The following is a 24,475-nucleotide window of genomic DNA, read 5'->3' on the forward strand; positions in this document are numbered from 1 at the left end:
TACTTGCTTCAAGTAAAATTTCCGTGTTTTCCCTAACCGTTTGTGTATTTTCTCCTAACATATTCACGTCATCTGCATAGACAAGAAGCTGATGTAGCCCGTTCAATTCCAAACCCTAAATTAACTTTATGCATTTAATATTTCAATAATGGAAGGAAGGTGTTAATTTTTCCAAAAGAACACAACGAAAGTATAACATATTTTGTCGGCTGCTAGGAGAGAGATCTGCGATGATGAGGCGATAGTAGCAATCCTAGTGGTGGGCAACTACCATGTTTGCATTTTTACTACATATTGAGCTTCGCGACTGTATATAATAGACTGTGGTAACACACTACAAACCCGATCGCGATTAGGTCGATAATCGCGTTTAGTGACTGTAGTCTGTCACCAGTATTATGATTGTGGCGAGTACACAGTTTACGTTAAGTTACAGCTAATACCAACATATAGTAACTGCAGTTGCTAGCGCATACACTCCACTATCTCCAGTGCTGAGAGACTTCCCTGGCGCATTGTACTTAACTGCGAAATTTTGATTTATAAATACTAACTTTCAGTTATTTCGTCTTTAACTTTGCAGTCTATACAAAACTAGAAAGGTATCGACAGTTCAGCGAATTCAAAGCGTCACCATGGTAACCGCTCAAAGCAGCCAATCATGGTGACAGGTCGGCGTTGCCGACTGTTTCGCAGAGAGCACGTGGCAGTCAGCTGTTCTGTTCGGAAGTGATGAATTGTGTTTGCTGTGTTACAGTAAGCATCGGTGATCTGTCATGGCTTTTGTTTCCGTAGTTATTTTGTTGTTGATGGAGTTAGAATTATTTTGACTTAAGTTTTAAATTTAATTTGTGTGAGTGTGTTTGTAACGCGATTCATAGGGTGGTATTAATAAAGATGAGGAAGATGAGTTTTCTTCAAATTTTGTGAGCTTCCTCCTTTTCCTATTAATAAAGTTGAGGAAAATGAGCTTGCTCGTCAAGAATTTCCTCCACCTTTGAGCAAGGAGTCAGCACGTAATAGTTTCCTCGCATTACTTATTAATAAATCGGAGTTTTGCTTCTTGCTCTGAAGCATTTGCTTCAAAAAACCTGAGGTACCTAAATAGGTAACTCGAGCTTGTAGAGTGAAGCTGTTGTATCGAAATGGCTGAGTTCCTGGATATTCAATGGCCTCAAAAGTTGTATAAGAAGCACAGAGATTCACTTTCGAGAGATTACAAAACTTCGTACCGATTTAATCGAGAAAATGTGGATTGTTTAACAGACTATTTCTTAGGTGACACAAACCAAACCAGAGGCAGTGCATTTAAATATTTCCTTAACAGATTTGCAGAGGCTAATGCTGTTGGAACAATTGGAAGCATTGAAGGAACACAGAGAGTATTACCCATATAAGGAAAAGCGTGCAAGACTCTTTGAAAACTACTATAAAATCGCAGCTGATAATACACGGAATCTCGAATAATTCTTTATTTACAACTTACACACAAATGTAACTTACATGAAATTATCAGTTCAAATATTATGCACTGGAATGAAATAGAATTTGGGAGAGGGGCACTATGACCCAGCACTGCGACCTATCAAGATACATTGCACTAACCCTCAAGCTAGGCACATTCCCAAACTCACACCGGCTGACTACACTAAGGTTTGCTATGTATCCAGGTTTCGAGCAAGCAACTCCACTAATCCCTAGGCCAGCCCCGTCCTTACGTCGCTAGCCGGCATTCGAGGAATGCTATGGAATAATGACTGAATGGAGAAATGTTGACAGAATGATTAAATTCCTCATTAGGAGAAACGGGAGAACCCCGAGAAAACTCCAACTGCAACCTTGTACGCCACAAGTGTCACTACGGATTTTTCAATTAAAGATCCCATACGAACCCGGACAGTCATTCATCTTTATGTTCTTGTTTCCCATACTTTTTTAAATCTGGTTTTCATATTGGACACTTTTTAAATTAATTGTGCCTCGGTTATTGGCACCCCAAACCCTTTTTCATACTTCTCTCTGATATTTGCAAATGCTGCAGATTTCTTTTGCCTCGATTCCGGTAACATTGACTTCTTAAATATAACTGGACATTTTTTAATGATATCCATACATACAGATAAATCTTCTCCCTTTTTCCCAACGTCTTCCTCTGTATCACTCATAGCTCAATCACTAATCCTTTCGATCGAAATACACGTGGCGGTGTCGCTTGTTGTGGCTGGCCTGAACCCGTTTGACGATTCTACTGATACGAATTCCCACGCTAAGTGAAGCAAACTCTGTGAGCAAGCTTTGGCACGTAAGAGCAAGCTCCGATAGTTTTTATTAACACGACATTTCAGAGCTTCTTCATAGAAAAAGCAAGCTCGTTTTGCTCATGAGGAAGATGAGCAAAGTAAGGTCTTCGTTTTTATTAATACCACCCATTGTGTCCGTATTTTCATTTATACAATGTCGCGAGGCGGTACTCCTGCAGTTTGCGTCACAGAACGAGCCACGGGCTCAGACGGAGAAAGGATTGCTACAGTAAGGGACTGAAGTACTGGAAAAGTGCTCCTCTTTCAAGTCAGGCTAGATAGAATTCGGCTTTAACGTGCGGGAATGTTTTGAGAAAGAAAGAGAGAACGACGGACCTCTTATTCTCGTACAACAGGTGGTAAACAGAACTGCAGATACTCTCAAAATAGAAAAGAACATCGTTGTTAAAGTAGGAAAGGAGAAATTCAAGTTGAATGAGCAAGAGGGAGGATCTTCCCGCCTCGAAAGCCCGGGAAAGCAAAGGAAAGCGAAAAAGCGGGTGACAAATTTAGATAGTACGTACCTTCCAGGAGGCTGCAATGCAGCGGAATGTATATACTGTATTACCGATTGAAGGAGCATCCTTCGTTTAAAAGCTGCAAACTTTGCTATGAGTTGCGGATCTCTACTAGAACAGTGTTTCTTTTCTGCACATCGTCGTAAAAAATTTAGATTTTAAATATAAAAGATCGATGACTGGAAAAATGTTAATGGAGAGAACTGAAACTTTGTTGTTTCTCGCCATTTCTCACGGTTATGTAAAACAAACTTTTATTTAAGTATATCTCGGCAAGTCACTATATAGCCTGCGTGAATTTTAAAAATCACTGTCCATATTTTGAATTATCGATATATCGCGAAAGAGATTCATTTATTAGCTACCTTGTAATAATAAAAATGGTTTATTTTAACTGGCAGAGTTAAGGCCATTCGGCCTTCTCTTCCACTCAACCAGTATGATAGAAAATTACTACAATGCTATGAATATAACATAATTAATACAATACAATACAATACAATACAATACAATACAATACAAAGCAATGCAGTACTACAATACAAGACAATATAATACATAATTAATATAATACAATGACCATTCTTTTTATCTTCACAACACTAATAAAATAATTATAATAATAATAATAATAATAATAGCAATAATACGTGATCAAGGATGAGAATGGTGACTTGCTTGCAGACTCTCCATCAATCCTAAACAGATGGAAAAACTATTTTACGCAACTACTAAATGTACATAGGCCAAATAGAAATGATCGGGACGAAATTGAAATACAAACTTCTGAGCCATTTATACCCGAACCCACGCTTTCAGAAGTCGAAATTGCGATAGAAAATCTGAAAAAGTACATGTCTCCAGGTATCGATCAAATTCCAGCAGAATTAATACAAGAGGGTGGAAGTGTATTATATAGCGAAATTTTAAAAACTTGTACTTGCTATTTGGGAAAAGGAAATTGTACCAGAACAATGGAAGGAGTCCATAATTGTACCTATTTTTAAAAAGGGGGACAAAACCAACTGTGGTAACTTTCGAGGAATATCACTTTTGTTAACGTCGTACAAAATTTTGTCCAATATTCTTTTGAGAAGATTAACTCCGTACGTAGATGAAATTATTGGGGATCATCAGTGCGGTTTTCGGCGTAATAGATCGACTATTGATCAGATTGTTTGTATTCGATAGATAATGGAGAAAAAATGAGAGTATAAGGGTACAGTACATCAGTTATTCATAGATTTCAAAAAGGCATATGACTCGGTTAAGAGGGAAGTATTATATGATATTCTTATTGAATTTGGTATTCCCAAGAAACTAGTTCGATTAATTAAAATGTGTCTCAGTGAAACATACAGCAGAGTCCGTATAGGTCAGTTTCTGATGCTTTTCCAATTCACTGCGGGCTAAAGCAGGGAGATGCACTATCACCTTTACTTTTTAACTTCGCTCTAGAATATGCCATTAGGAAAGTTCAGGATAACAGGCAGGGTTTGGAATTGAACGGGTTACATCAGCTTCTTGTCTATGCGGATGACGTGAATATGTTAGGAGAAAATCCACAAACGATTCGGGAAAACACGGAAATTCTACTTCAAGCAAGTAAAGCGATAGGGTTGGAAGTAAATTCCGAAAAGACAAAGTATATGATTATGTCTCGTGACCAGAATATTGTACGAAATGGAAATATAAAAATTGGAGATTTATCCTTCGAAGAGGTGGAAAAATTCAAATATCTTGGAGCAACAGTAACAAATCTAAATGACACTCGGGAGGAAATTAAACGCAGAATAAATATGGGAAATGCGTGTTATTATTCGGTTGAGAAGCTTTTATCATCTAGTCTTCTGTCACAAAGTCTGAAAGTTAGAATTTATAAAACAGTTATATTACCGGTTGTCCTGTATGGTTGTGAAACTTGGACTCTCACTTTGAGAGAGGAACATAGGTTAAGGGTGTTTGAGAATATGGTGCTTAGGAAAATATTTGGGGCTAAGCGGGATGAAGTTACAGGATAATGGAGAAAGTTACACAACACAGAACTGCACCCATTGTATTCTTCACTTAACATAATTAGGAACATTAAATCCAGACGTTTGAGATGGGCAGGGCATGTAGCACGTATGGGCGAATCCAGAAATGCATATAGAGTGTTAGTTGGGAGACCGGAGGGAAAAAGACCTTTAGGGAGGCCGAGACGTAGATGGGAAGATAATATTAAAATGGATTTGAGGGAGGTGGGGTATGATGATAGAGACTGGATTAATCTTGCACAGGATAGGGACCGATGGCGGGCTTATGTGAGGGCGGCAATGAACCTTCGGGTTCCTTAAAAGCCATTTGTAAGTAAGTAAGTAAGTAAGTCAGTCATAACTAAATTAAATTAAATTATTAAACTCGATCTCAATTATAACTTCAATTTGACTGCGCCCGTAAGAAATCATTTAGCCTTTTCTTGAAAGTGGTTATTGTCTGGCAGCCCCTAATCTTCTGAGGTAGAGAATTCCATTCACGGGGAACTGAGACAGTAAAAGAGGATGAATAGTGGGATGTTCTGTGGGCAGGAATTGCTAGGATTTGGCTCTCCTGTGACCTGGTGTTTAGATTGTGACTGGAGGATAAGTAGTTAAACCGGGAACGAAGATAATTTGGAGTAGAAGTGTGGAGAACTCGAAACAGAAGAGAGAGCGAATGAAGTGATCTACGGTTACTAAGTTGCAGCCAGGATAAAGATTTGAACGAGGGTGTAATGTGGGATCGTCAGAAATAGGATCATTATCATCTTTTGCCGTATTTACGTCACTGGAATCAACTGAAATGGCCTAATTTATTCTATGTCAATATTGATAGTAATATTTTAAACGCCTACCTCAGACAAAGCACTGTTTTCTGTATTGTTCGCCACATTGACACTCAAATTATGTAAGCCAAGTACTCCTACAAGATACATTATTTTTGTAGATGTAAAGTTTTCCATGAAGCTGAAAACGTGTATCTCTCCTTTATCACTTTAAATTTATTAGCATGAAATCTGGATTATGGTTTATACTATGTACTTGCACACTACGTACATTATTCGCGTTCATTCATATTATTATTATTATTATTATTATTATTATTATTATTATTATTATTATGAATATAACTATGATAAAAAATGCGAGCACTTTAAATGTCGAAGCCTGTATGCCAGACGTCATGATCTCGATTACTTATTCTTATGCAAGGTCCTTAAAGATGACATTAATTGTCAATCTTTCTTGCCCTGCTGAACTGTTGAATGTGTATGTACAACAATTTTACTTTTTTCCCTTAAAGATTTGCCCTTAAGGACAAATTGAACAATATCTTTCTCCAGATCTTCTGAAAGTTGCTTTCGCTTCGCCATCTTGTACACTACCGTCATGCTTGCAAGGTAAAAATGTAAACAAGGGAAGCCACCACTCAGCAATAGCAAGCACGAACCGGTTAGCGTATTTTGAAACAGTGAAATAGGGCAAGACTTGTAAGTGCACGAATAGAAAAGTTGCATATTCAACACAACGAATAGTGGAGATTTATTTTTAAAATAACAACAAATGTTTTAAAGATACTTTATAATTAAATCTAATAGCGAATATTATGCATAAACTGGACACAATTATATACGTGAAGAAGAAAACAACATTTTTATCTTAATTGGCAGTTAAAACGTACATTATCACAAAAATAAGGGCTGTATGAACAAGACTGTTATATACTGTAAGTTCACATCTCGAAACTCTGAGGTCACAATTTGAAACTTATTTTCCAAGTAAATATGACAAATTTTCATGGGTTCGTGATCGCTTTCATTGCGATATTGAAAATAACAAGGGTGAGTGAAAGGGAACAGTTAATTGAACTCTCGAATGGCACCGGACTTAAAATGAAATTCCAAGCAGAAGGTATGGTTAATTTCTAGATCGCATCACAAGCGAAAATAGAATATAGTGAACTGTACAATGTTGCTTTACAGATTATAATTCAGTTCGCTTTTACGTATCTGTGTGAAAAAGGGTTTTCATCACTAACTCTAATAAAAACAAAGTAGGCTACCGAAATCGACTCGATGTATGTGACGATCTCCGACTTAAACTTACCAGCATACATCCAAATATAAAACAAAATATGTGCAAGAATCGGCAGGCTTATCCATCTCATTAATGTGAGTACCAATATTTATTTATTTTGTTTAGTTAATAAGTTAAAGATTATCCAAACTCCAATAGCCTTGATTGATTAAAAACGAAAATGTTTTTTTTTTCCTATTAAAAGGGTGCTATCTGGTAGGATGGAAGAGATGGCCTTATGACCTTAATCATATCAGATTAAATAAATGATAAATAACTTAATTAGTGAATACTAATATAAAATTAAATGAATTAAATTAATTTCATTTAATTAATCCTGTTTTAAAATATAAGTATACTGGTATTAAAATATGCTACAAAAATCGTAAATTTGCTTTCAAAGGGAACAAGAGTAAGGTGGTCCGCTTGACTGTTCTGACTTAAAAAAGTGGTCCCCGCTTCAAAAAAGTTTGAGAAACGGTGGTCTAAACATTACGACAGCACAACTTTTTTTTTCTTAAATTTGTATGATACAATCTATTACGTTCACAAATAGTGGCCGAATAATTAATCCTAGAGTGGGCGTGTGGGATCACTCGTCACCCAGTAAATTTTAGTCTGTTACTACGTGGTTCCATTTTGATGTGAGCATTCATAAAATGTGATATCAATCCACTAGCAGTGTTCGATCTTTGTGTAATGTTGTAAAAACAACCTGCAAACTGAATTGGGAAAGACCTTCACTAACTGTGTCATATTATGAGCTAAATTGGAGCAACAAAGATATGCCCATTCGCTCTTATACAATATTAACTTTTTGACTGGTATTTATAATGTGGTAATACATACTTTTTTCTCCCCGTTCTATGTGATTCACAGACATTTCATTGAATTTATGACAGAAGAATATGCAAAGAAGACGAATATCATAGTTATCAGATAAAAAATAGGGAAATAAACGTGAAAATTCTAAATAAGGCACTAGAACAAGTAGACAGCTTGGGATGTATTATAAGCAGTAACATGAGCTGCTGCCAGGAAGTCAAAAGGAGGATAGCAGTGAAAAAGCAAGCTTTTGATAGGAGAAGGAGCATTTTCTGCCGATCTCTGAAAAAAGGACTAAGGAAGAGACTAGTGAAGTGTTTTGTGTGGAGTGTGATACTGTATGGGGCACAAACATGAACATTATGATGAAGTGTAGAGAAACGACTAGAAGCATTCGAAATGTGGATATGGAGAAGAATGGAACGTGTGAAATGGACAAAGAGAATAAGAAATGAAGCTGTATTGGAAAGAGTAGTGAAGAAAGAATGATGCCGAAACTCATCAGGAAGAGAAAAAGGAATTGACTGGATCATTGGCTGAAAAGAAACTGTCTACTGAAGGATGCACTGGAAGGAATGGTGACCGGGAGAAGAGTTCGGGGTAGAAGAATAGGACAGGTGATAGACGAAATTAAGATATATGGATTTTATATGCGGAGACTAAGAAGAGGGCAGAAATAGGAAAGATTGGAGAATGCTGGATTTGCAATGAGAAACCTACTTTTGGGCACAACACTATGTATGTATGTATGTATGTATGTATGTATGTATGTATGTATGTATGTATCTAACACTCTTAGTCACTTCATGAAGAATCGCAGCTCTAAGTGTAATGTATTTTTTGTTTCTATCCTGGTTTGTCATGTCTTCATGAAGAGACGATTTTCATGGAAAGCCTATCTGGCAGAAAGTCAAATATTCGATAAATGATGGCCCAATGTTTGCTAATGAATAGATTGTCGTATTACTGTTGTTGTTATTATTATTATTATTATTGTTGTTGTTATTATTATTATTATTATTATTATTATTATTATTATTATTATTATTATTATTATTATAAAATTGTGACGGTGTCATGTATAATTCCTGGGGTAGCTCAGTCGGTAGAGCGTTCGCGTGCTAAGCGAAGGGTCCCGGGATCGATACCCGGCCCCAGAACAATTTTTCCTTGAAATTATTCAAACCTGCTTTACAGGGAGCTACTACCTGAAAGCCAGATTTGCGTATTATTATTATTATTATTATTATTATTATTATTATAGTTATTATTATTATTTTCATTATTGTTATTATTATTATTGTTATTGTTATTGTATTATTATTATTGTTATTGTTATTATTACTATAGAAAACCGTTTAAATGAAACCAGTATTCATACAAATTATTTCACTGGCGTTGCATAGTAGTCTTGGCGCTGTGGATTACGTATGCGCTTCCCATCCAAGCGGTCCATGGTTCAATACTAGACATGGACAAAGAAAGTGCTAACCAAACAACCAGAAATCCCCGCAACGTAGGCCTATGTCTATCTAGTATTGATGAAAATATATAGACCCATCGTACCCTCCCCTACACCGCAAATAGGTGGAAAAGGATGAAAAAAGCAGGTATCTAAAAATAACCTTTCACACGTGAATTACAATATTGGTATTTCGAGGATAAAGGGAGGTCACTAAGGCTTTGTCTCATACATGCTATCTCTGAGAAAATTCCCGGTTCCTTCAATGCATTTCTCGTGTAGATACGGAATTAAGAAATGTGCATGGTCTTGAGAGCAGTCCTCTTCTATGTAGGCAACAAGCTTCGCAAGACTGTCGACAAGTAGCATACATTTAGGTGCTCTATTTACTGCACATGCGCAATGCGTTGTATCTGGAACAACACGGGAACCGTCCCAGGTTGTGTAGCTTGAATTTAATAAAAATGCATATTTAGGATAATTTTCGTTTATTAAAAACGTGGTGATAACCGTTCGTTTCGCTTTTTCCTCGTTTACGAAATATAATGACTTGAAAATCGATGCTACTTATGTCGCTTCTAGCGCGCACTCGGATCCTCATAGTTCCGCCACAGTCTAATATATACAGTCACGAAGCTCAATACTTACTAAATATGCAAACATAGATAGTTGCCCACCACCTGGATCGCTACTATCGCCTCATCACAGAGACTTTCTCTAGCAGACGATAAAATGTATTGTACTTTCGATATCGTGTTCTTTTGAAAAAATTAACACCTTCCTTCCAATATAGAAATATGAAATACATAAGGTTTATATATTATTTTCATAGAATATATATTATATTTTATAAACTCACCTTCCTGGATCTTACGGAAGAAGGATAACTCTAACCTACTTTTCTTACAATTTGTAGTACGTCTCCTTCTCCCATACTATTATTCAAATTATAATTGTTTTTTTTTAGCCATTTACAGTTATTACAACCGATAACGAACATTTCACAGTTTACATAGCTTTTCCAAAAATGCGATATACAGGACAGGCAATGCTTTTTAGATCTAGACCAGGCCGTAATGTTTGTTCGGATTTTCTATTTCAGTGTATGGAGCTCAGTGAAATATTATATTACAACTTTATTGCGTATCATTGCTAAGCTTTATTTAGTGTAATGTGTCCGTAAGTTACGTTTACTTCTTGTTGCATAATATGTTGCAGAAATAATTACAAACTGTGTTATTTTAATGTGGATAGAATTTTACGTGTTAACATAATCTGTTCGCATAAACATTTTAAGTTTAGAATGGAAGCTATTTTGAGGTTTAATAAAAAATAATTTATATTGTGATTTCAATTTAGCACATATACCTTCCTTAATTTTAGACAAAACATTTACCATACCACTCCTATGAAATTAGTGTACGTAGCCTACAATTGTGTTACTTCGTCTCTTAAGTAGTAGATAAATACAATAATTCAGTACTCAATTGTAGTATTAGAATACAGACAAATTGAATGTCCGGGATATCATACATGACATTATGCTTAATTATAATGTATGATTGCGAATTTAGGAATAGGCCTATAAGTTAAATATAGTAGTAAACATAACCAATAATTTTCATATGAATGGCAAGGCATTGGAGATCACTGAATTTAGACTAGACAGAAAGGGGCAACTGGTACAGTAAACATAACCTTCAATTTCAACATATCTAAATATCCGTGCGTTGCAATTGAAAATTATTGAATCGTGCATAAATGAATGTACAAGAATTTCGCAATATTTAATCGAAATAAAGGCAGGTATTACACGTACGAACAACGTAATTTTCACACCATAAATAATATTACACCTTAACTCGCAAGTGAATTATGTCTGAAGTGTCTCATAATCATTGTTTTAAATTTTATTAATGGAATTAAACTACATTTTAGAGAAACATATGTTACTGTTTATGCATTCAAACTAATTTATATGGTTGAAACGCCGCCCTTCGTGATCGGGTTAAGCGAGTTACATGGTCTGTCTTACGGCCTGTATTAGATCACGGTGGCTGTGGGACAGTCTATTGTTCCTAGTACTCACAGCGCTCCAAGCGGCTAGCAACTATCGCTAGAATTGCAAAAAATCATCCCAAGCTTCGTGACTGTATTATAGTAGACTGTGGTTCCACGACATCATATCACAGCTCTCGCATTAATGCTCTTCTAGTCTATTCGAGTGCGCGCAAGAAGCGGTATAAGTAGCAAAGATTTTAAAGTCAATATATTTCGTAAACGAGGAAAAAGCGAAACGAACGACCACGTTTCTTAAAGAACGAAAATGAGCTTAAATATGCATTTTAATTAAATTCAAGCTACACGACCTGGGGCAGTTCCCCTGTTGGTAAAATTAGGTGGCCCAAATTTGGTTTCTGGGTCTGTACATAGCTTTATAAATGAGTGAGGTGTGGTGCATCTGTAGTGGTGGTGAAGTACTGCGCCATATCAAAGATTGCATCATTAGGGACAGATCGATAACACTTCCCTGTATTCTATTACATAGGCCTACATCACGAAGCGAGACAAGTAGTAGCTATTAATGCCATTTTACGTCTTTTCTTCCACATCACACATTTTTATAAAAGTTTTGTAGTTGGTTATTTAACGATGCTGTATCAAGTACTGGTTATTTAGCGTCGATGGAATTGGTGATAGCGACGTGGTATTTGGCCACATGACACCTAGTATTCTTAATAGATTGTCCCCTTACGATTGGAAAAAAACTTCGGGGAAAAAATCCAACCAGGTAATCAGCCCTAGCGGGAATCGAACCCACTCCCAAGTGCAACTCCGGATCGGTGGGCAAGCACCTTAGCCGACTGAGCTATGTCGTTGACTTTATACGAGTTATTGAAACGTTTTTGTAAATCAACAATTTGGAGTTTTATTTTAAGTTGTCTCGTCCCTCATATCCACTGTGTATTAATTTTTTAAGTAGGTTATTTTACGACGCTGTATCAACATCTTACGTTATTTAGCGTCTGAATGAAATGAAAGTGATAATGCCTGTGAAATGAGTCTGGGGTCCAGCACCGAAAGTTACCTAGCACTTGATCAAATTGGGTTCACAGAAAACCCCGGAAAAACCTCAACCTTCCCCCACCCGGGATTCGAACCCGGACTACCTGGTTTCGCGGCCAGATGCGGTGACCGTTATTCCACAGCTGTGGACTCCACTGTGTAAATTAAGAATTAATTTACTTCGAAAATTCGAATAAAGAATAATTTGTATACATAGTAGGTGGAGGTTATGGATGAAGTCAATGCGAACAAGTTATATCAATAAGTTTTTGGATACGTCCAATAGTTTCGAGAATACAAAATGTAAAGTATTGCAACGCTGCAAAGAATAGCAGCGCTCCTTGAGGTCATTGCTCCGCAGTGGGGGTGAGTGTAACTCCAATCATACATTCCACAATCGTTGAAGAAATTAAAAATAAATTAATTTGGAAAAGAAATTAAGTTTGCAAAAAAGTCATCACACTCATATTCCATGTTCCAATCCAATCCTCAATCTTCTTTTCTTCTCTCGGTTGGGTTGCGTCATGATATGTCCTTCCCCAGCATCCCCAGGAATGGGGAACTAGTTTCCATCCAGAATCCTTTACCGTGTAAAAACTCATAATGCCATATTTGCAGTTTTTTGGGGGAAAGATAAATGCGGTAGTTTCCCGTTACTTTCCACACACGACTCTATTTATCGCATCTTGAAATATCCTAGGGTTCCCCAGCGTGGAGGTAACGAGACTGGATTTCTCTAATTTTATTACACCCTCCGAACTTCACAGAAATTCACAGCAAGGGTTAATATCAGTTCTATTAGGGTTTTTACCCGATAAAAAACATGGAGACCCTAATTAGCCTTTGTTTCCTTCGATATGATTGTGGGACTATATATAATAATTTATTTGAACGATCATAATAATGGTACACTTTTGGTTGGCACTCCCCGTGAAGCAAAAGCTTGTGGCCGGGAATGGAGTTTACATCGAAAAATTAAAAAGAAATATTACAAGTTTAAGCCTGCACTAAGATAATTATTTAATTGTTTAATTTAAAAAATAAAAATATATATAAGCAAAAGTAAAGTGATGAATGTCTAAATAATATACAAGAAATAATAATACAAGAAATACAATGAAATTATATCAGGTAAAACATAGGAGATTCTGTTAACTAGAAAGTACAAGGACCGATGGCCCCTTTAAACAATAATAAAATGAAAAGAAAAAGTATTACATAATACAATTGTAAAATAAATACAAAATAAATATTATGCAATAATAAAAGCTGCGGCAAAACATCCTCCCTAATTTAAAATTTAAATAAAGAACAGATGGATCAAAATAAGGAAACTGTATTAATATGAATTGTATCTAAACAGTGGGAAATTTAGGTTTACATGCGTTGCCATAGCGATATCAAATGACATGCGCAAAACAACAAGAATTAAATAGGACATTGAATACACGGAATTGACATTCAGTTAGTGCAAATTGTAATCTGTAACGAATTCCAACTATGCCGTGGACGGGTGAAGAACGTGGTTACGCTGTGGTATCGTTTCTGGTAAGAGGTAATTCCGTTGTCGCTGCTCAGATGTTTCCCGAACGCTTAATTTCTTCACGTGGCGACGTCCCCTGGCCAGCACGATCACCAGACCTTGCACCCTGCGATTTTTTTTATGGGGGCATCTTGAGGCTGAGGTGTTCACAAATCGGCCGAGGACTTTGTCAGACCTAAGAAATGCAATACAGGAAGAAACGGGTCTTATTCCTCAAGAAATGCTAGTTAGAGTGATTCAGAATTTCCGAAGTCGCATTCAACAATGCATTGATAGTGAAGGACACTACTTTAGAGACACGTTATTTAAAAAAAAAATGAAAAATTCTCAGTGTTAAGATACCATTCATATTAATAAAGTTTCTTTATTTTGATCCATCTGTTTTTTATTTAAACTTTAAATTAGGGAGGATGTTTTGCCGCACCCTTTATAATGGAGTAATATATACATAATTGATTATTTAGATCTATTTGATTTATTGAATTTTGAAAGATTCATGACTTAGAAATTTTTTTTTTCAAAAATTTCATGTAAGAAGGAAATATAAACAAAATGAAAAATATAAAAAATGAAATATATATAATTTTTGGATTACTAATCAGTATTTAAAATCAGTTGAAGTGCATGCTTTTTAAATAATTTATCATTGGAAGTTGCTAATTTTGAATGTTTTTAATAAAGTTATTATACACCTCGGGCTGAAATTTGAGGCATGCCTTAGTCCTGCTTCAGAATTGCATTTGGGTTCAAACAAAAGACATGATAAAATAATGTGTCTTCTTGTACTGCAACCATGGTCATGATAGTTATTATTTTTGTGGTAGTTTTTATGTATAGTATATACATACATATAGTATAGTATATATATTTAATATTCAGTATTTAAATGCCTTGTATATGAGGAGTGTATGATAATCCATTTTTTCTTAATACATATTTTTATTATGCTTCTCTGTAATAATATTAATGGCATGAGTGAAGACTTCCTTGTCCCACCCCATGCTATAATGTCATATTGTAGGATAGAATGAACTAGACTCAAATATATTTGTCTTAATGTTATTTTTTCCATGAAATGTCTTGGTAAAACAAATTTATAAATTGTTTTACGTATTTAAGACATACATAATTTATACGACAATCCCATTGTAGATGTTGTTCTATAATAATACCTAGGTATTTTACTTTGATTTTTTTTTTATTTTTGGGCATTACAAATTGCTAACTGAGACCAATTACTGTCATGGATAACTAAATTTTGATTCAGTTTCATGGATGACAAACATCATTTATTTACAGTAAACGGTATTAATGTAGTTTTATCAGTATTGAGCGAGATGAGGTTTGTATCTAGCCATTTTTTAATTGCATTTGTACCTATATTTGCAACTTCGTAAGCCTCCTCCCAATCATTACCAGTGTATATAGCAACAGTATCATCTGCAAAGGAGTATATTTTTCCCTTTATAATATTAGTGTCTAAAAACAGTAAATCATTAATGTATAAAATGAATAAGAGAGGGCCTAAAACAGTTCAGGGTGTTTCCGGGCTAGTGTTGCAAACTTTCAGGGATGATGGGGAAGGGCACATGTATCAATTTGAGATAAGGAACCCTGGTCCGGAAATGACCGAGTGGAAAGTTACAAGCAAAAATAGTTGTGTGTAAATGGAATAATTTTATTCATCTGTACACCTTATTTATGTGTATTTATCTGTACATCTTACACATACTGTATTCATCTGACGTTGTTTACGTTGTCTACTTACAGTATTCCATTCAGTGCGCTGTCTGAGGGGTGGGGACAGGAAACTACACTAAAGCAATGCAGATAGCGTAATGTGTAACGGACATGGTCGGTCCTGATATGCACGTCTGTAGACAGCAGTGTATGTGTACAAGTTGCAGTGTCCAGTCGATCAGTCCTAGTGAAATGGAGGAGTGCACGAGAGCGGAATATGCAGACCTGATTTTCGAATACGGATGAGCCAATGGGAACAGTAGACAAGCTCAGAAATTGAGACAGGGAGATCAAAAACCCACCAACTCCAATTTTTGACAAAATTGAGTTATGGGCTGGATGATGCTTTTTAGTTTGTCCCGCATGCGTGGAAGGCAAGAATACACTGATATCGACATTCATCTGCATTCTGGGGGCTGTTTTAAAACTTGTGGAAGTCAGAACTCCACTTACTCCATGGAATATGAGAGTTTTTGCATTCCAAGCTTAATTTCCCGGTAGATGGCAACACTATCGCTCAACTAGCTAAGTAAAATGTTACGATACGGTATTCAGAATGTCACAAAAATCTATGAAATCCATGTAAGTAAGACTATTAAAGGCACAATATCGAGTCTATTAACTTCCAGAAACCCAATACAGATGCATCATTCCCCAGTCAACTAAAGTACAATTCAGCATTGCCATTGAAAGAAGAAAGCAAAAGGACTTGCAAAATGTAATGCAGTTTATTTCTGAGGAAAGTAGGATGAATTACCAAACTCTGTTTGCGGACAGTAATAATCTAGAATCTAGATGCACAGGAAGAACATGAGAGTGGAGAAAAAAACAGAATCTGTAACATGAATGAGACTGTGTTAATATTTTAATATTGTTTGTGGTTTTATTTGTGTATTTTGATGTGCTTTATGGTAATTTATGATTTTCTGTCTCATATATTTGAAATTTAAAAACGTGTAGCAATGTTAATCTTAATAATAAACTTCCATTTTCTCATATATTCCAATGTTTCATAAGGGAATTATGATATACTTATCTTGTTTTCTTCACATGGCTCATACTTATTCACTTATCTCGTCCACAAATTACCTGCATCAACAACTGCCCTCATTCTGCGCGGCTTGGAGTCCACCAAGTTATGGAACAGGTCTAAATTCATGGCCACCTCCTCCCACGCATCTAGAACTCTGTCCCAAAATTCGTCAGCTGTCCGAACGGGTGGTTGTTCTTCCCAATTATGGCGTAGGACCCATTTGACTGCAGCCCACAAATTTTCAATCTGATTCATATCTGGTGATTTTGGAGGCCAGTCGACCAAGTCGACATCAGGCCTCCTCGTAAACCATTTTTGAATCCGGTTGGCGATGTGTACCGGGTGATTATCCTGCTGAAAGAAAAGTGTTCCTTCTGGATATCGTTGTCAGGCGGAAGGGATCATTGCATTTGCCAAATTGTGTTTGTAAACTGCTGTCGTAAACCGGCCGTGGATGCGTTCCAGAAGTCCTGTCCCATCGTATGACATCCACCTCAACACGCGACGCTCACGCGACCCGACCGTTAAGTCGTCTCACGAAGCGTTCATCGTATCGATGGCCATTCATGCGATAAACTAGGGCAGACCATAGTTGCTACTGGAGACAATTACCTCGTCGGAGAAAATGACATTTCTCCAATCGAAGTCCTGTCGGAGAGTAGCATACGCTAGATGGTCCACGGCATGCTCCATCGTCAAATGTTCTCTCCTCACAGCTCGACGACACCGTATGTGGCATACGGCTCTCTAAAAATTTCCTCACGGTGGTGTGTGGAGAACCTGAAAAGTTGGACGCCATCTTCAGTTGAGAGGCAGTTCTAAAGGGGTGGTTCTCAACTTCTCTCAATAACATGGCGTCCTCTTCCCTTATAGAGATGCGCGGCCGACCAAGAATGGGACGATTCACAACTTCACCATTCTCGATAAACAATTTAGCCCACCACTTAGCAGTTGACAATGGGATTCCAATCTCTCTGGCTGCCATCGACGCATAATAACCTACGCGAACCAGGGCAATGATTTGTTGACGGAGTTGTCTGTCATCTTCAAGCGTGATGACGGGACAGAACGTTTTATTAACAGACAGGAGTACTTCTTGGGAGAGAGAGGGAGGTTTATTATTTATTAGAGTTTGGATATATTCTAAGAGGTGTCGTCACATAAATATAGCTTTGCGAGACATATAGGGATGGCAAATTTGTAATTAAATAATTAAGATTGTGGGAGAGTCGAATCTTGAGCTACAACTATTAACTCGCCCAATAGACCAATGCCGTAACGCCTTTCGCTATTGGGGCTATTAATATCGTTTCGGCATAATACGTGGTTTTCCTGTTCATATTCGCTCCGGCTGATGTTGTATTTATCAATTTTTTTTATTATTTCACTCTTCAGAGGCCCTGATTTATCTAGAATCAACTCTCCATTCGATTTTATAACATATTTTAGAGTCTTAAACAAAATACAGGAAATTTAAATGGTTTAATTATGCGTTACCTGGTAAACTACGGCGTTGACGAGACGAGAATGCGCAATGTTATGTATTTGGAACTTTGAAATTGTCGGCGGCCCATTATTTTTGCCGTTAATTGTACAATCCCACAACTTAACTTAAGTTTGTATCATTTTGTTAGATAATCGAATGATGTTATCGATACCAGTCTGCTGATGCACCCATTGTATCCTAGATGACTGTCTTGTCAAGAAGTCCATGATCCGACGAGTGCATGTGTGTGTAGAAGCAAGAGGAGAAACTTTTGAACATTTCTTATGAGTTTTGAATTGATTAACGTTCAACACTTGCTACCAAGCTGACAATATCTAACAGATGTTTCATTATGTTCATTCATTAATAACTAAAAGTCTAAGAATTTTCGGACATGTTTATATGAACTTTTTTTTTTTTTTTTTTGTGGTGTGAGAAACATGCCCCCAAGATTTGTCAAAATATTTCTGAAACACTCTGTGTGTGTGTCTATATATATATATATATATATATATATATATATATATATATATATATATATATATACTGTATACACAGGGTTAGTTAAAAGTCCCGCACCACCTAAATAACTTTTGAAGCATACGGTTCAGTGGCATGAAACTTGGTATGTGAGGATAACCATATACTAAGAATTCAATAATGGTATTACCGAGTTTTTTCTACTTCCGGTTTAACCGCAAGTAACTCGAACTCTCTTATTTTAAATGGAACACCCAATATATATATATATATATATATATATATATATATATAATTTTATTTTTGAATAGTGCTCATTAAGAGCTTTTCAAAAAGTACCCACACTCGATACTTCTGTACAAATTCAGTGTTGCTAAGTCAAGAAAACAGAAAAGTGTACCGAATAGGCCTATTAAAATAATAAAATATTCCTTCCTTAACAAAAACAAAACAAAGCTAGCTCACCTTCTAAATTATGTGTTCAAATTGGTAGCTCTCAGCTGTTTTACAATGTGTCACTCGATCATAGAAACCATTTAAGGAATGATTTAACCAGATTTTAGGAATATCTTGCACCACTTCCATTTTTATTTAGCAACACTGAATTTGTACAGAAGTATCAAGTGTGGGTACTTTTTGAAAAGCTCTTAATGAACTTTATTCAAAAATAGAATAATATATATATTGGGTGTTCCATTTAAAATAAGAGATTTGGAGTTACTTCCGGAAGTAGAAAAACTCGGTAATACCATTATTGAGTTCTTAGCATATGGTTATCTTCACATACCAAGTTTCATGTCACTGAACCGTATGCTTCAAAAGTTACTTAGGTGGTGCGGGACTTTTAACTAATCCTGTATATATAATATGAACCAGTACAAATTTGGCCAATTGCTGGACATCATTGTAATAGAGTCGCGACATGATCAACCGCTGAATAAACGATAGAGAATGTGGTTTCAGCTAGATGGGGCCACAGCATATTATGCTGTGATAGTTTGTGAGAAATTAAATACCATGGATTCGAGGAGGTGGACCTCAGTCTAGCTCTCCGTGAGCATGGGATCTCACACCTCTAATCTTTTCTATTGAGATGTGCGAAATAGCATGTTTTTCAGATAGGATCTGCGACTCTATACGAATTGAAGCAAAGGATTCACTAATATCAACGCTTTACACAAGCAAAACTTTTAAAGAGTGACAGAGGGACGTCACTTCGAGTGAGACACTGACTTCAAGGAAATGAAACACAGTTTGAACATTTGGGGTAGTGCGCTGTACAGTTGCACTGAGAACAGTGATGTTTACTTGAAAACCTAGTCATGTTTATCTGAAGGTAATGCAATGTAATAATGTTGTGCTACACAGTATTTCATGGTAGAACGTGGTTACTGGGGCTATGACATCGGTATATTTGTATTAGTTTGACGCCGGACAGAATGTAGTCGACGTGTTTCAAGTACAGGCAGCGGAAGCGAATTTGATACACGCCTAAGCAAGCACGTTCCGTGTTTTGTATAAGATTATGCGTATTATAAAATCAAGACAATATAACCATTGTATATAAGGGTTAATATCGGAAAGATCTAAAATGCTAGTGAGGTTGACAATAATTGTTTGATATCCATACTTAAATTGTCACAAATGTGGTAAAACATAAGTCTGAAAAGATGTTTTTTTTTATATTGTGACGCCCACGTGAGATTCGAACTCACGACCAGCGTCCCGCAAGACAGCAGATCGCGCGTGAGCCGACATGGGCTCCACGGAGCACTGAGGGACGGCGCGCGGCGGAGAGAAGAGAGGGGAAAGGGCCTACGCGGCGAGGGAGTTTGCGCGCGCATCTGGTGCTGGCAGAGAGGAGAAGGATCCAGATAATTCGAGAGAACACGCGTCGAACTTTCTAGGCTACGTTGCTGTGGTTATAAAAGAAGAAACGCGAGGGAACTCGGACAGTGTGTGATTCATGATTAGTTCAGTCAGTAAGCCAGTGAACAGAGCAAGCCAGCCAGTCTTGTGTACCGGAGTTCGACTTGAGTGTGCGTCCGCAACTGTGTCAGCATCCGAAGGCCTGAGTCGAGTGTAGTGGACCGCAGTTGGAGGGACCTGAGTTCGAGTGCAGTGGACCGCAGTTGGAGGGACCTGAGTTCGAGTACAGTGGACTGTCTCTGAAGGTCTGTGGTTCGAGATACTGTGAACTCGAGTACTGAGCTAGAAGAACTGTGAACTGAGAACTGACAGTTCTGATTTGTAAATAGTGCTTTGTAAATATTAGTTAAGATTAACAATTCATTGTTGTTCGTAATAGTCCAAGTAAATTGTCATTGTCGTCAGTGGAGAGCACTAACGAATACTGTGTTACGGTGTGGAGAGCAAATCCCATTGTTGCCGAGAGTGTTTAATGTGAATTGTAGAAAGGAATTATTATTGTTGAGTTGAAATAAATTTACAATATTTAGAGTTTTGCATTACAGTTTTAGAATGCTGAAATAGTAATATGCGTTACAAGTGCGGTATGTTGAAGTTTTCATGTTCGAGGAAAAGTTTGAAAAAGCGAAAGATAGTTGAGCTTTTTTAATTTCCGAGAATTGAAAGAAAACATACCGCTCGTGTATCGTACATTATTTTGTGCGAAGATCATTTATTACATACCTGAAAGAGAAATTTCTAATTAGTTGCAATGAAATCTCCATCTTGGTTTCTGTTCAATGACGGCAAATTTGGAAAACAAAAATATCTATCTTCAACATTGTTGCTTTAAAATGTTTTCTGTGTTCACTATACTCCAGCAGGCCGCGATATACGTTTGTCTTTTTTTTCCCCCAGTCTATGATGAGTCTGGAATCTTGTTGATTTTTTCACGGCGTCCTTAATGTTACTTGCATCACGAATGCAGTAACTTTAGTGGAGTTGAAGAGTTTACTTAATTTTTGCAAATTTTTAAAAACAATAATTAACAGTGCAATTTAGGTGAAATTGCAGTGGTAAGTTTCCAATTTATAATTATTACTATATTGAACGTCTCTAAAAATAATATGTTAAAAGCCTAAAGCATTAAAATCAATATGTCACTTAAGCGGTAAGAAGAGGGAAATTGTTATGTGTGTTAGGTTGGGAATACTGAATGTGAAATTTTAGGCTTTTCGCGGATTGGTTTTGTGCGGAAACCAAGCAAATACGCACGATCTCGCACAAACGTATATGCCGTACAATTTTGCTTTCCCTATATTTAACACTTACATTAATTTATTTATCACATCTATTCCATACCTTACTTTTATTGCATGTTGTTTGCCTGGTTTCGGTTCCTGCTGCAATATACAACAACATTAATTTTCAAAGTTTCAAATGAAAATGACCGTCGAGTGTCTGAAAGTACAACCTCGTATGCGGAAAAACTGCGTTCAGCAACAGCTGGAACCAAGGGCGCATATGTAAAATATTTCACATCATCCATTTCTACATCAAGTTGATAACAATAGCACTTGTCATCTGATAAAACTCTTGCAATTTTGCACAATGAATTGAAATCACCGTTCTTTTGTATTAATGTGTTCATTTTCGCACACACCTTTTTGCTTATATCATCATGAAAATCATTCACTTTTGAGATGAGATTATTTACTATCGAAGTTTGCTTCACCAATTTCACACCAGTCTCTTCGAGAATTCGAATGTAGAGGGGATAAATCCAAAATTAGATAAACTATATTCCGTTTTTTAATATTTGGATCACGAAGAAGAGTTTGGGCATTTCTTATGGAAGCTGCATCGTTTCCGTCAAACATCTGTATGACTCCTTCTATCCTTATATACAGTGATTGTATTGTCTTGATTTTATAATACGCAATAATCGTATACAAAACACGTAAAGTGCTTGCTTAGGCGTGTCAAATTCGCTTTCGCTGCCTGTACTTGAAACACGTTCGGCGTCGTATATTCAGCTTCAATCGACCTCAAACTAATACAAATATACCGATGTCACGACCCTAGTTATTACTAGTTCTGAAGAAAATAATTTATTATGCTTAATTAATTAATAAACTAATTAATTAATTAATTTATTTATTTAATCTTGTGAAATTAAGGTCATCGAGACTTCTCTACTATACCACAGAATACAAATAGGCATATACAAAAAAAAAAAAAACAAATGCAGAGAGAAGTAAATAAGAAATAGAAATAAAATTAAAAATACAAATACAAAAAACAAATCCAAAAGAGGGAAGTAAAAAAATTCAAGTAGAAAGATGCGATCGAAATGGGCACAAAAAAGTACTAATGCAATATATTGACTGTATGATATATTAGTGAGTAAGAAAATGATTAAATATCTGAAAGTATGATATATAAGATATGAAATGAAATGATATATATATATACGATATTAATTAATTAATTTACTTTAATTTTTTTAAGGTGACATGTATTTATCTAGGCTGACGAGTTACTTCCTTGGTTTGAATTGTAAATTATTTAAAAATAGCGTGTAAGAGGGCCTTAGACTAGAAATGTTTAGCTTAAATGTAGTTCTGTTTATAAGTATGCATAAGGGTGTAATTATTTGACTTATTTGAACTGTTGTATCAGTGAAGCGAGGTGAGTCAGTGAAGTTATGGTTTTACAGTGCAGTGAACAGTTCCGATCAGTGATAATTTATAGCGGCAATGAAATGTGTTCTATAGTGTCAGTGAAATGTGTTACAGAGTGTCAGTGAAATGTGTGCTAAAGTGTCAGTGAAATGCGTCATAGTGCCACTACAGGGAATGAGATGAGAGTAAAGTGAAAGACTATTGAAACTTATGTAGGACCTATAGATAATTATGTAGGTTGTATTGTAAAATTAGGTATTTTATTTTATGTTTTATTATTATTGTGTTAAATTGTATTGTGTATTATTATTGTATTGTGTGTAAAATTGTATATGTGTTGTAAAATTGTATTGTGTATTGTAAATTTTATTGTGTATTGGTTATCATTTTATTGTGTATTGTTAATATTGTATATACGACTGCCACCGGGTGCTTGCCCACTTGCAGTGTAAATAAATACATACATATGATATATTTATCGCTACAACTCTTGTCTAGTTATGGGTCGCCACCACATCACTGGATATCTAAAAATAAGTAACTGATTATACGAATATCTAGAGCAGCGGTTCCCAAACTTTTTCAGCCACGGAGCCCTTTTTGAAGCAAACGTTTCTCGTGGAACCCCAAGAAATGTTTACTTCTTAGTTTTATCTGTCTACGTTCTGTGAGCATTATTCACACGATACATAAACGGAAGTATGAATATAAATAAAGGAAACAATAGTAAAAAAGTACTGGATATATTTTATTTAAATTTACAAAATGATATTAACAAGTAGTTAAGATATGTAAAAAATGTTATAATACCACATGTACACCCGAAGTTAATGTGAATAATGTGCCCGTTTCTTGCGGCAAAGTTTGTCAATATCCGGTGTCATAGAAGTCAGCTAAAGATGTATATCGTCTTCTGTGTCCAAACAAGTTCGATATTTTGTTTTTGTAGCCGTGTACCTCGAAAAGGTCGTTTCACTGAGGTACACAGTAACAAAAGGCAGTGAGAGAAGTTTAGCTTTTGAACTTAATATCAAAAGATCCTCCCCTAACTTCGCCCAAAATTTGGGAAATGGTTTGCTTTTAAATTATGCCTGACAGTGGCTGTTCGAAACCATGTCTTTAAGGACCTCATATCTGAAGCAGTGAGGGCTGCTGGTTTTGACATCACTGGAAATGGATCTGCAATCCACTCATATTTCATTAGAATCGATTCCTGAATGTCCTTTGGAAAGTATAAATTCATATTTTGAAGCAAATTGTCAATGTGTTCTTTCATTATTGCTATGAATGAGACATTCATTGTTATGTTATTTTCTTCTATAAAGTTTGAAGTCAA

The 24,475-nt window shown here is 36.2% G+C and overlaps 1 protein-coding gene and 1 non-coding gene across 2 annotated transcripts in view; both read left to right on the forward strand.

The window, feature by feature from the left end:
• LOC138715488 (follicle-stimulating hormone receptor-like) overlaps positions 1-24,475 on the forward strand; it is a 778,322-nt gene that overhangs the window by 61,221 nt on the left and 692,626 nt on the right. The gene's annotated exons all lie outside the window — the stretch shown is intronic.
• Positions 8,825-8,897, forward strand: TRNAS-GCU (transfer RNA serine (anticodon GCU)). The gene has a single exon. It is a non-coding gene; the product is annotated as a tRNA-Ser (tRNA).

The sequence above is a fragment of the Periplaneta americana genome, chromosome 15 (genome assembly GCF_040183065.1).
Source record: "Periplaneta americana isolate PAMFEO1 chromosome 15, P.americana_PAMFEO1_priV1, whole genome shotgun sequence".
In the NCBI taxonomy this organism is placed as follows: Eukaryota; Metazoa; Arthropoda; class Insecta; order Blattodea; family Blattidae; genus Periplaneta; species Periplaneta americana.